General features: G+C 53.2%; 1 long non-coding RNA gene across 2 annotated transcripts; it reads right to left on the bottom strand.

Annotated features, from left to right (window-relative positions):
• Positions 1-232: 232 nt before the first annotated feature.
• On the bottom strand, positions 233-8771 carry LOC132597748 (uncharacterized). 2 transcript variants are annotated; one of them, XR_009565036.1, is made up of 5 exons: positions 8660-8771; positions 3747-3852; positions 2042-2161; positions 1248-1704; positions 233-381 (listed from the first exon to the last, which is right to left on the bottom strand). It is a non-coding gene; the product is annotated as an uncharacterized lncRNA (long non-coding RNA). The 2 variants fall into 2 exon arrangements; XR_009565035.1 differs by lacking the exon at positions 233-381 and having other exon boundaries at positions 420-1704.
• Positions 8772-13545: the final 4774 nt, after the last annotated feature.

A 13545-nucleotide genomic window follows, 5' to 3' on the forward strand; every position in this document is an offset into this window, starting at 1 on the left:
TCCTTGAATAAACTATTCTTATTTAGTCTTGTTGGACTGTTTTCCTTTGTTTCTGCATTTTCTCACTTCTCTGATTAAACTTATTCTTTGGCTAAAGTTTTTCCACAGACAAAAGGCAGGTGGCGGACATGGGGGCGGTGGCGGGGGGGTGGGGGAAGGACGATAGGGTCCTGCTCCATTTCATTACCTTACATGGAAAAAGGGGATTTTGCCAATCTTGAGATGGGGAGTTTATCCAGAATGATCTGTGTCGCCTCAGTGTAATCACAAGAGTCCTTATGAGAAGGAGGCATCTGAGTCAGAGAAGATGTTATCATGCAAACAGAGGTCAGAGCAATGCAATTGATGGAAAGGGGTCACAAGTCAGCCGGCTCCTAGAAGCTGGAAAAGGGAAGAAAACAGATTTTCCCCTAGAGCCTCCAGAAGGAATGCAGCCCTGCTGACACCTTGATTTAAGCCCAGTGAAACCCATTTTGGACTTCTGACCTCCAGAACTGGAAGATAATACATCTGTGTTGCTTTAAGCTACTAAGTGTGTGGGAATTTGCTGCAATCACAATAGGAAACGTACAGTCATCAATCAGCCACACTCACCCACTGAACCCAGGCATCGTGATGGAATCCTTCCCAACGTGTGCTAATTGACAGGAATTGGTACCCAAGGAATTACCCATGTACCATCCCTGTGTCATGAACACCTGCCCTCTAGAGCTGGAACCTTTGGACACATCAGAGGAACCCTCTCCCTCGGGTGGGTCCAGCCCTCACTTGCCCGTGTTCCCAGGGTCCACCACATTACACAATCAGGGGCACCACTTCCCTGACTCTCTGTGGGAAAGGTGCTTCCTGGGAAACGACAGAGAAAGAACCAGGTATTACGGAGGGGGAATGGGGGTGAGGAAGCGCCACCCGGGAGCTCCTGAGCTTGTGATGCAGCCACTGTGTGTGAGAGGCTTCATTGCAGCTGCTCTGATGCTGCCATTTTGACTCAGGGACATTCTGACACAGCCTAAGAGACAAGCCACTAAACAGTCAACGTCTTTATTATTAAGTAATGTGGGAAACGACACCCTGCTGCCAAAACTAAGACCCTCCCTACCCCTGACCCCTACCCAGGTGTGGATCAGGGATGAAGCAGGGCTCGGGGATGCCTGTTGCATTATAACTCGTCGGTGTTCGGGAAATATTAGATGATAGCTCCTATTTTTTTTTTCCCAATTAGTTGATCAAGCCCCCGGTTGCCTTACTATCGTTCTTTTCTCCCAGAGGTTGATGCTGTCAGGAGGCGGCGGTCAGTCTGGCTTCCTGGCGCTGGGTAGAGAGAAGCAGCAGGCCAGCCACCGTTGCCTCTCTCGGCCACACGGCGTCGCTGTTGAGCGGGCGGGGCCGCGGGGCTCGGAGCCCCGGCTTGGGCAGAGCGCCCACCCCAGCGCCCCACCGTGTGCCCCGAGGACTCTGAGATTCCACACGCGGCTGCTGTCCAGGGCCCCAGGCCTGCCGAGGGTCAGCAGCCGTCGCTGTGAATCCTCAGACTGCGTCTCCTTTCCCTGGGCGACGAGCCCCTCACCCCCTTCTGAGAGAGATGCCTCCAGGATGGCTGGCCCAAGGAAGCCCCAGTGGTCCAGGAGACCCAGGCCGGGAGACTTGCCGCCACCTCTCTGTCTGGTAAAGATGCACACGCAAGGATGGAGGGCGCCCAGACACCTGCTGGGGAAATACAAACTAGAGGCAAAATCTCCTGCCAACCCAGAAAACCCCTCCGAAAAATTAAGAGGGAAAGAACCTTTTTATATTGAATTAGCATTCGACCAGAATGTGGTGCACATCACAGGCTATCCGCTACGAGGTTACAAAGAACTCTCACCCTTTCCTATAGCCAGGCAGATAACGACACGTCATACACATCTCAAGATCAACCCCAGCTAGTCCTCCAGCAAAAGGACTGGACAGCACCACTGTCACGTATATGTTACATTTGCCTGGCAATTACAGTAGCCACCTCTGTTTGCTAATTGCCTTTATGCCGAGGAAAAATACCTACCTCCAGAGGTAGGTTTGCAACCTGGGGCCCGGCACCAGCTCAAGTTAGGCTCCTGCTTTCCCACAGAAAGTGGGAGATGAGTTTCTGGAGGATCCATTTCAGAGAGAGAGCTGCGCATCCCTGAGGAAACATTCCTGGGATGGTAAACTGGCAAGAGGCTTACTTAGCTTTTGAAAAGCTTTACATACATTTCAAAGAGGCAAAGCTTACAATTATAAGGTTTCTAAACTGAAAAGGGGAGAGAAGTCTCTTCCCTTTTTTTCTACAGGGAGAATTGAACTCTTTTCTTTCTTATTTTTAATTTGTATCTGCCCTTACACACCCGAGGCAAACGTTCACTGCCTCTCAAATCCACCTTCTCTGCCGGCCCCACCACAGACCCTGCAAGCTAGCCACCACACGCGCGAGTGCGCGACATGCACACACACGCACACACTGACTCACACGTGTGCACAAGCGTGCGTGCACACGTGCTCACCCACTCTCTGCTTAGCCTTTGCTTTCTGGACTATTTTCCTTTCCAGGTTAACCCTCCAGGTTGAGCTGACTCAACTCAGCAAAAGTTAAGACTAGGTCTATCCAGTTCTGCTGGGGTGGGAGCAACAGGGGTGAGGCTGCGTCTGGGCGGGACCAGGGACCTGGGCCCATCTGGCTTCTTTGCTGTGAACTCTTTTTTTTTTTTTTTTTTTTGCTGTACGCGGGCCTCTCACCGCTTGCGGCCCCTCCCGCTGCGGAGCACAGGCTCCGGACGCGCAGGCTCAGCGGCCATGGCTCACAGGCCCAGCCGCTCCGCGGCATGTGGGATCCTCCCCGACCGGGGCACGAACCCGTGTCCCCTGCATCGGCAGGCGGACTCTCAACCACTGCGCCACCAGGGAAGCCCTGCTGTGAATTCTCGATTCGTGTATCCACCCCCCTGCCCTACCGAACCCTGGCTGCTGTTGGCTTCGCCTTCAACAGATAGACCATAATAAAACCGTTCCCTGGTCTGTGCTGGCCTTCTGCAGAGACTGTAACAAGTGAATAGAGGGGACGGGACCTCGAACTGGACCTTTCCTGCCCTCAGGGCTCTGTGCTGGGCTTACTGTGAGGTAGCAAAACCTGGCCCTTTACCTCAGCCCAGTCCATGTGAGAGAGGCTGAGAAATTCAAAAAAGACTGTTCCAAATGAGAATTTCTTCCTAGAGTTGTCAGCCCAGGAGGGAGAAGGGCTTACACACACACACCCCCGAAAAAAACACTCCTCAAGCCAGGTGAGGGGGACTCAGGACCGCTGCTTGGAGGAGAGGGGGTCGCCAGAGGGGACCCTGGCACCTCGTCCCCACCCTCACTGCTGAGCCGCTGACACTCAGGAACCTGCCACTGCTGCTACCAGGGCAGGGCAAGGGGAGAGCAAGGGACCAGAGACCTGCAACAGTGTCCAGGCTGGCAGGATGAAGGACAGAGGGCTGCAGTGGGGGTGACGTGCGTGCCACCACTGACAGGGCAGCAGCTAATTCCCATGGCCAAAGTGGACGTTCAGGAAGAGAGCTGAGCTAGAGCAATCTCGACAGGACCCCACCCGGGGGCGCTGCCTGCGGGCACGAGGCGACCCCACAGAAAGCAGCTTTGCGGGAGGACCGGGCGGGATGTGAGAGGGCAGCCGGAGCAGGTGTGACCTGTGTCAGGAAAGGGTGCAGGCAGAGTTTGTGGAGGGGCTAACTCACCTGCACACCCCATGTGCGTGACAGTCCCATCATCAAGGAGCCCTTAACAGTTTCTTTCCATCCCTCATTGCCTCTCGGACTGAAGGAGCAGGAAAGCAGCGGCTAGCTGTGGGAGAGGAGGTGAATCAAACAGAGCCAAGACACCCTCCAAGACCGCCCACCTGCCGCCGCCTGCCTTTCCCACCACGTGAAACTGGGTCAGCTTGAATAGGAGACACTTCTGTTGGATGGGAGGTGAATATTCTTACTTCAATGGGACTGGGCTTATTTTTTAACTTGGCAAAAACAGTTTCTTTTTTAGCCAACTTTTGATAAGAATTTTCAAACTCACAGAAAAGTCGAAAGAATGATGCAGTAAAGCCATATACTCACCACTTAGATTCAAAAATGTTTGACATTGTGGGGGGTGTGTGTGTGTGTGTGTGAGAGAGAGAGAGAGAGACCTGGTTTGGCTGAACCATTTGAAAGTGAGCCTTAGACATCACAACACTTCACTCTTGGATCATTCAATGTACATCTCCTAAAGAATCGCTTTTTAAAGCCTGAAATTGAAATTGATCTAATACCTGAAAGGAATTGGTAAAACTCTATTTAGTTGAAGTACTTTCAAGGAGAGGGATTAGAGAAGCAGCAGAGCAAATGCTAGGATGGTGGCGGGAGACAAGTTAAGCTCGTTCCAGCTTGCACCCTACAAAGTCCAGCCAGTTGAAAAAAAACAGTTACATGAAGAAGATAAGACCATTTCGGGTCATGGCAGGTGCTATAAAAAACTAAAACAGGGTAGAGGTGATGAGGGTAAGACCAGGCGGCGAGACAACATGGGGGTGGTAAGGAGTCAACCCCTCAGGAAGAAAAAGTGACTTTTGAACTGAGACCTCAAGTCAGCAACGCCAGACAGTCAGGAGAACGGTGTTCAAGGCAGAGTCAAGAGCAAGGCCAAGGGCCCGGAGGCATAGGGAGTGACAGCTTGCGGAGAAGGGGTATGGAAAGTACAGAGAGAGGAGAAGTGATGGGGACCCGGCTCTCTCAGCCGAGGGGAGGAATTTGGAGAGAATTTTAAGCAGGAGAGTAACTTACAGTTTTAGATACTCTAGCTGCTCAGGTGAAAAAAGACCTGGGGGGAGACCCAAGAGTGAAGCCCAGAAACCACCAGGGAGGCTGTTTGCAATCCTCCAGGGAGGCCAGGGAGGATGGTGGCTTGGATCAGAGCAGTATCCCAAGGTAGGCATTATTGCCCCCACTTTAAAGATGAGGAAACTGAGGCTCAGAGAAGTTAAGTGACTTGACCAAGATCATGCTCCCTTTAAGTGGCAGGTCCAGGATTTTTTTTTCGAGGGGGAGGGAGGCTACTCTTTTTAATTGTGGTAAAATATACGTAACATAAAACTTACCATTTGACCCATTTTGAAGTGTGCAATTCAGTGGCATTAAGTACATTCACAATGTGCCACCACTGTCCTTTTCCAGAACTTTTTCATCATCTCAAACAGAAACTGTACCCGTCCACCAATAGTTCCCCTGTCCCCCTACCCTAGTCAGTCCCTGATAGCCCATAATAGAGGTCTACTTTCTGGCTCTATGAATGCTCTCCTCTAGGTGCCTCCTGTAAGTGGAATCATATAATATTTGTCCTTTTGTGTCTGGCTTATTTCACTGAGTATAACATTTTTTTGTTTTGGTTTGGTTTTGGTTTTGGCTTTTTTTTTTTTTTTTTTTTTTTGGCCACGCCGAGTGTCTTGCAGGATTTTATTTCCCAGACCAGGGATGGAACCCACGCCCTTGGCAGTGAAAGTGAGGAGTCCTATCCACTGGACCACCAGGGAATTCCCAGTATAATATTTTCAAAGTTCATCCATATTGTAACATGTATCAGAATTTCCTTCCTTTCTAAGGCTGAATAATATTCTACTGTGTGTATATCACATTGTGTTTAACCATTCATCTGTTGTTGGAGGGCCAGGATTTTTACCAAGATGTCTGATTGGCGCTGAGTCCCGCGCAGTGCCCCCAGCGGCCACCAGAGGGAGCACAGAGACCACTCCCACCCCTACCCCCTCCCCACCCACCCAGGCGGGCGCGCTGCGGGCACTTGGCGGTTTGTGGGAGGAAGAGGAAGCCGGAGCTCAGTCTCTTGCACGCACGTCCCACACCAAGGGACATGCAGATGAGAGGGAAGCTGGCTGCGGGGAAAGAGACCCAACTATAGAATTGGCCTCAAAGGGAGGAAAGGGAGGCGGTCGGGGTGGGAAGTGTCGCCCCTGCAATCCTGGTCCAGCCCGCAAAGGAAGCAAACGCCGGGCACCCCTAGCTTCCCAACCAGCCGTCCTCCGGCGGGAACAACCCGGCTGAGGAGCTGAGTGAAGCAGACGGGGCACTGTGTCCAGGGAGCCTCGGGCTCCCTGTCCTGCTCTCCTCCAGCGGCCCGGTGAGCTCCAGCCTAAGGCTTGCACGTTTCACAGATGAGGAAACTGAAGCTCGGAGCCATTGACCGCTTGTCCAGAGCAAGCGGAGGAGGCAAGGTCCGAACACCTGCCGCCGGGTGGGGCTTGTGAACTCCTCTCCAGGCTCAGTGCCCTGATTTCTTCAACCTATCCCAGTGTGGCTTTAGGCCTCATTTCCCCCCTTGATCTTGTCGGCCAGTCTCTCTGCAGGGGAAGCGCAGAATGGGATGCGGTTCTGGAAGCGGCTCTGACCACCGTGGTCTCCCTCCTTCTGAGCATTAGGCCTCTAAGAATGGCGCCCAAGTCTGTCCTGGCTGGTCTTGGCAGCCACGTCATGTTGACCGAAATTTCCATCAGCTTAAATCCCTCAACTTTTCTGCCGCGTGCTGTTCGTTGCTAAGCCTTTGCTTCCCCCCACTGCGTCCATGCCGTGTGCTGTTTGTTGCTAAGCCTTTGCTTCCCCCCCACTGCGTCCATGTGCAGCTGGGTCTTTGGATCTGAGTCCAGGAACTGACATTTATCCCCGTCAGATTTCATCTTGTTCATTCATCTGACAAACATTTGTTCCATGCCCACGCCGTACCAAGAACTGGCAGCACAGAAAGACAGATCCCCTGTCCTCGAGGAGCTCACACTGTCATTAATCAGAGCAGCCACCATAGTTATCAAGGGCCTGCTGTGTGCCAGGAACTGTGCTGGGGGCCGCATGTAGCTTGTCTCACTGACCCTCAGAGCACTGCAGTATAGGTGGCATTGCTCCCATTTTGCAAATGGGGAAATCGAGGTTCAAAAGGTTTTTGTGCCTTGTCTGAAGTGGCACACCTGGAAAGTGGCAGGTTCCACACTTAACCCTTCAGTCGCTTTAGATTCTGGTTCTGTCCTCCTACCTAGATACCCTCTCTCCCAGATTTGGGTTCTCTGCAAACCTGATAAACTTCACCTCTCTGAATTTCATCAACAGCACTGATGAAACTAAGATGAGGTCAGAGACCTGGGGTGAGCCACCAATGCCCCTCTACCCCAGAGAGACAGCCTTCTATGACTCTGCACCCTGTGGGCTCAGCAGATACAACTGCACTCGACTGGAAGCCCCCTGACCCTTCTCCTCCCTCCACCCCAGGCCCCAGGCTCGCTCCCCATCCAAGCAGCTATGTACCTGGTTGTTGGCATCTTTGCCAAAAAACCAGCCCCCACTGCCAAGTCCTCTACATGCAGGAGCCCAGCTGTGCCTGGCCCTTGCCTGAATCATGGTAAAACTCCATTTGCCAATGTCCCTCCCCAAGAGGGAGACTTGAAGCCCAAGACCAGGAGAGGGCAGTTGAGCTGGGATTTCTCAGGCTCTGAGCATCCCCTCTTTCATCTGAGGCTTCTGCTCTCCCGCACCGTCTGCTCCCAGAGGCTCAGCCCATCTTTTTTGCTCAGCTCTTCCGCCAAGCTGAGGGAGACCAACTGCAGGGCGGGCCTGTGCGAGGGCTGGGGGTAGGAAAGAAGGTGAGCAGAATAAAGCACTGCTCCGTTAGGGAGACGAGGTTTGAGATGGGCTCCAAGCTCCCGGCCAGACCCGGGGACACCATACCCCATGACAGGGTTTGAGCTTACCACCTCGCAGGACCACAGGCACCCACCCTCCTCACAGCCCCAGAAGATTGGAAACATTATCATTGTGCCCATTTTGCAGGCAAGGAGACTAAGGTGCAACAAGTGGGATCCAGGCCTGGACACTACCTCTGCTAAGACTGCTTCCTGAAAAGAGATCCGGGACTTGTGGACAGAATGCATCTGCCGAACAAGAACCCAGCGAGCTCCTACCATAAGCCCAGTATGCAGCAAATATGTCAGAGTCAGGCCCTGCCCTTATGGCCTCACGTTCAGGGGCAGGGGAGATAGATAATAAAGCCAGCCCATAATTTCAGGCAGTGATAAATGCTATGAAGAGCATAAAGCCAGGGAGAGCTTTATGTCAGTAGGTGTCAGTAGAGTTAAGGATGCGACTCCAGCTAGCATTGTCCTGGAAGGCCTCTCTGAGGAGGTGACGTTTTAGGAGCCAAGAAGGAGCTGGCCTTGGGGACAGCTAGTATAAAGATGCTGAAAGAGAATGAGTGCGGTGTGATACCAAATCCACCCACCCTCACCATGGGTGATCACAGAGAGGAAACCACATGGCTCTGATGTGAGGCCTCAGTGGGGAAGCATGTGGGCCGGTGTCCTCAGGTTGCCTGAGTCCCGGCATGGGCTCCATGGATGCCTCCACTCTCCCTCCAGGGGTCTGTGAGTCCCCTCCCGGAATGTGGGTCTGTGATGCTCTGTGTCGTCTTCGTTTCCTCCCATCTTCAACACCTTTCTGCACAAGGCCCAGCCCAAAGCAGGCTCTCGATAAACTTTGCCGAATGAACAACCTCTAGAAGGCCCTGCTCACCAAATCCCGAGGGCCAGCAAGGAGGAGGTGTGAGGACAAACCCAAGGAAATCCTACCTTCTTCTACAAGGAATCACTTGATGGAGTTTGTGGCTCCTGTCGGTGGAGGAAGCAGAAAAGACAAAGGGATTCCAGAAGGTGGGAGGAGGGGTCGCCTACACAATTGGAAATTTTCGCACAGAAGTCCAGATTTCAAGCTATTTTTAAAATATTTGAAGATCTGGCAACCCCGAGCCTGCATATCCCCATGGCAACACCAGCTGGTGCTGAGCGGCCCTGGTGACTGGACATGCGCTCTGCACTTCGCCGCGGACAGGCGGCTCACTGCTGCAGACACTTAACCCACACCACTCGTTCACATCACTGGCCCCGTGGGCATCTGAATCGGACAACCCTGGTTTAAGAGATCTGATGAGCAGAAAGTCGTGCAGGGGGCATGGGGACCATGGCATCTGTCGCGTCAGCCTGCAGCTAAGGAGAGTCAGACTGAGGTCCCCTCCCTCAGGTTCTTATGGCAGTTGTCCAGTGTGCGGGGGTTTCCAGGTCCACTTAAATCGGTTCGCTGTGCTGTACTCTGGGTTCGGGTGCCGGGAGGGCTCCAAAACTTCGGCCGTTCAGTCGAGGCGGGACGTGCAGTTCCCGATGTGCAACAGCAGGAGGCGTCTCTCCCTACTGCGTCCTCAGAACTGCAGGGCGGTACGGCGCGGGGCGCGCCACTCCCGGCCTTGACGGTGCAGCCAGGGCTCCAGCTGCTGGAAAACAATCCCTCAGTCATCCCGGGTCCCGGAATGATCCTGTGTCCCTGCATTTTCTCACTTGGGGTGACAGCTGAGGCCCAGCCTGCCCGACAACATGATGGGCTCAGCGGTGATTAGCTGGGCCAGGACATACTCCAGGTGCCCGAGGACAGCCTCAAGAGGTCCACAACCCACCTTGGGCACCCCTTCTGCCCTCCCTTCTCCTAGCAACCTTCTCTTCCTCCTCTACTTCTGGGACTGCTCAGCCTTGCTGGTCCCTCAGGGCTGACCCTCAAATTAAGTACTATGTGCTTGGCACTTTAAATCCCAACAACCCTATAAGGTAGGTATTAATCCCCATTTTACAAGTGGGGAAAGTGAGGTTGAAACAGGAGACATCACGGGCCCAGGGCCAACCAATTAGCGAGTGGTGGAGTCATGATTCAAATCCAGGCCTGTGGAACCCCTCTTCCCTGGACTGCTTTGTTCCCATGAAGGAAATTTTAGAATCAGCCCGTGGAAGAGGAGGGGTTGCTTAGGGTTTGAGGGCAGAGGACAATCCCTTGCCCGGGTCCAGCTGAAACCACCCCCACGCAGGCCACCTATCCTGTTGGAGCCGTCCAAGGACAGGGGCAGAATCTGGGGCCCCTAAACCAGTGATGAAAGCTCAGGGCTTCAGCATGGCCACCAGGGAGGAATAGCTCCTGGCCCTTGGGAATTTACTGAATGCCTCACGATCCCCACCTGGGGCTCTAGTCTGAGCAGCGGGATAGGGTCTCACACGTGCTACAGCTTCTGCCTTGAACCCATGATGGGTGGTGAGCAGACAGTGCCAGGCACAGGGACACCTGGACAGTTCAAATGGCCAACTCAGCTGGAGGGGACCTAGAAGAGGGGCAAGAGACCCAGAGTCTGTACAAGGTGAGCTTAAGCACCGCTGAGCATGACTCGCTGAGCCACAACCTCGGGAGCTCCCCGCTCCCACCTACAGTGAGACAGAGAAGCCCAGGGATCGTCAGCCCCTCTGAGACTATCACAGCGATGTGACCAAGGCCACCACCCTGGGTAGGAAGGAGGTTCTGTCCATGCTATTTCATCCAGTTTACCTCCCATTTTCCCACCATGCCCTGCACTCACACCGCTGGGTCTGCAAGTCCCTCCCCATTTCTGCCTGCGTAAATGCCACCTTCTATGGGCAACCCACCTTGATCTGATCCCTCAGATCTGGTCATTTTCTCCCTCTCCTGAGACCACTGAAACTGTGTGGACCTCTCCTGTGGCATTGAGGTCAGTCTCGTTTATGCTGTAATTGTTTCTGGAACAGTCTTCTCTGACAAGTGGACTGCAAGTTTCAGCAGGCACCATAGCTCCTAGCATGGGGCCTCATACACACAAAGTATGAGACACATTGGATGGATGGAAGGAAGGAAGGAAGGAAGGGAGGGAGGGAGGAAGGAAGGAAGGATGGATGGGGAGATGACAAGATAAACAGATGAACAAATGATTGGGTAGGAGGGTGCATGGCCCACAGAGATTGAGTATGGCCTCCGTAATTGGCCAGAACTGCCCCTCCAAGGGAATGAGATTTCCCTGTTTCACTTATCACAGCCCCTCCCCTGCCTCAGTGAATTGAAGACTTAGAGACTGTACTGTCCCTGGAGCTGCAAGGGACACGGGGAGTCAGATCTGTGTTCCTTCCCTCACTGGACCTCAGTCTACCTTATATAAGATGAGGACATTGGACTAGATGATTCTTTGGGCCTTTCCAGAGCAAAACACATGTCAGTGCTGGGACCCAGCAAAGAACAGGGCAACTGACTGAACCTAGTTCAGCTTAGACGCTCTAGAAGAGTTCAGGCAACAATGAAAGGAAGAAAGAGAAAGAAAGAAGCGGGAAGGAAGGAAGGGAGGAAAGAAGGAAGAAAATCGATTCCCATGCCCCAAATTAAAAATGCATTTTTTAAAAATGCATCTAGTATGTAAGATTTCCCAAATGCATCATTTCTTTAAAAAAAAAAAAAGTTAATTTCAACATATTGAATTTAGGATCACAGCATGTAAGAGGAGGTGGATCCTCTTACATGGAGGATCCTCTATAATGGAGTTTCCTGAGGCTGGGATGGCCTGGGGTGAAAGGTGCCAAAGGGAAGGATGGGCTGGGAGGCTGGGGGTGTGGAGGGGGCTTCTCTCCACCCCCTTCGCCACTTAAGCAGACCACCTCCTTTAGGATCTGACTTATATGTTGACCTTAGGAACCCACTATATTGTTTGAATAAAAGGTTCGCGCGGTGTGTGTGGGGGTGTGTGTGTGTGTGTGTGTGTGTGTGTGTGTGTGTGTGTGTGTGTGTGTGTGTGTGTGTGTGTGTGTGTTTTAAGCCACTTAACTAATAAAGAGAAACAAGAGGCCCGGAGGGAGGTGATTTGCCCAAGGTCGTACAGCCAGTGTATCAACACATTCCTTCGGTTCAGATTCAGGAATCCAAGCACATCCCTGGGGTCGGGGGCACCGTCCCTGACTGGGCTATACTCTGGCTCAGCTCCAGCAGCCGCAGTGGGAGGTCATCAGGCTCCTTTAAACAACATTCCACTAGGACAGGAACAATCAGATAACCCTGGCCCAATTAGGAACCGGAAAGTCTCACAGAGGGCGAATGCCCAGAACCGGGGGGCTCAGGGCGGGGGCCCAGCTCTCTGCAAGCTTCACAGTCCAAAACCTTCCTAAAACAACCCCTTGGCTGCCTCGGAGCATAATTGAATCTTCCTTTGATGACTCCGGATCTCACCCTGCCTCGGGCCACTTTAAGAACATCAATTACTGCTGGGCCCAGGTGGGGAGCGAGAGGAGGGGCTGGACCCGGGTTACAGCTGACCCTGCCCTTGGGGCGGCCGGTAGGGGAGGAAGCGCTGGAGGAGACTTCGTGGGGAGCCTGAGCCTCCAGCCTGAGCCCAGGGAGCTGGATGCTGCCTTGGTGGAGAAGGGGCCAAGGAAGAGAATGGGGAGCCCCCTCCCCAACCGAGAAGGGGAGCCCTAGGTGGGCTCCTTCTTAGCCCGCAGAGCAGGCAGGAGGGGCAGCTCCTAGGGTCCCTGGAGGAAGAACCCGACAGCTAAAGGCAGGCAGGAGTGGTGCTGAAGGCCAGGCTAGGAGACCTTGCTAAGGGAGAGGCAGCACAGTGCCCCACGGACTTTGCAGAAATGTTGGCTCCAAGAGACAGAAGTGGGCTTAGAGCCACACTGCCCCTGCCCTGCCACTTCCTGGCTGGGGAACCAGGAGCAAGTTACTTAACCTCTCTGTGCCTCAATTTCTTAGGATAATGCTAGAATAGTAAAACAAGGCTGCTGTGAGGGTTAAACGAGACTCACATTGGCTGCTAGAAAGTGGGGGCTTAGGGGGCTTCCCTGGTGGCACAGTGATTAAGAATCCACCTGCCAATGCAGGAGACACGGGTTCGAGCCCTGGTCCGGGAAGATCCCACATGCCGCGGAGCAACTAAGCCCATGCGCCACAGCTACTGAGCCCGCATGCCACAACTAGTGAAGCCTGCATGCCTAGAGCCCGTGCTCTGCAACAAGAGAAGCCACGGCCATGAGAAGCCCACACAAGGAAGAGTAGCCTCCACTCGCCACAACTAGAGGAAGCCTGCGCACAGCAACAAAGACCCAACGCAGCCAAAAATAAATAAATAAAATGAATAAATTTATTTAAAAAAAAAAAGAAAGTGGGGGCTTAGACCGCGGTCTCATGAGGAAGGGGCTGGAAGCACATACATCAGATCGCTCACAGGCCTGTGTCAGGTGAGACTGGGCGTTTTGTTTTGTTTGACTTGTTGTGTTTCCTGTACTTTATGCGAGAAACAGTTGATTATACAATTAAAATAATATTCAGAGGAAAAAACAGAACCATAGGGCCTGCAAGCTGTCTTTAAAGGGAAGCAGTTGTCAGAAGAGGAGCCCATCCACTGAGCATGGGGATGGAAGGGGGCGTGGGTATTCCTCTGGGTCTGAGACTCAGACAGGGGAGCCCTGGCTGCCCCAGGGGCCCAGGGGGTGACAGCCCGGAGCCCTCAGGGACAGACACAGGTGACATTTTCGGCCTGGACGGGCCCTACTATTTCCTGTGTCCTACCAAGAGGCACCAGGCAGGGGAAGTCAGTGCAGTACACGGGCAGTACCACTTCTCTCACTGGCTCTTCTCAGCTCCAAGTCTT

Source organism: Globicephala melas, chromosome 8 (genome assembly GCF_963455315.2).
Source record: "Globicephala melas chromosome 8, mGloMel1.2, whole genome shotgun sequence".
Classification (NCBI taxonomy): domain Eukaryota; kingdom Metazoa; phylum Chordata; class Mammalia; order Artiodactyla; family Delphinidae; genus Globicephala; species Globicephala melas.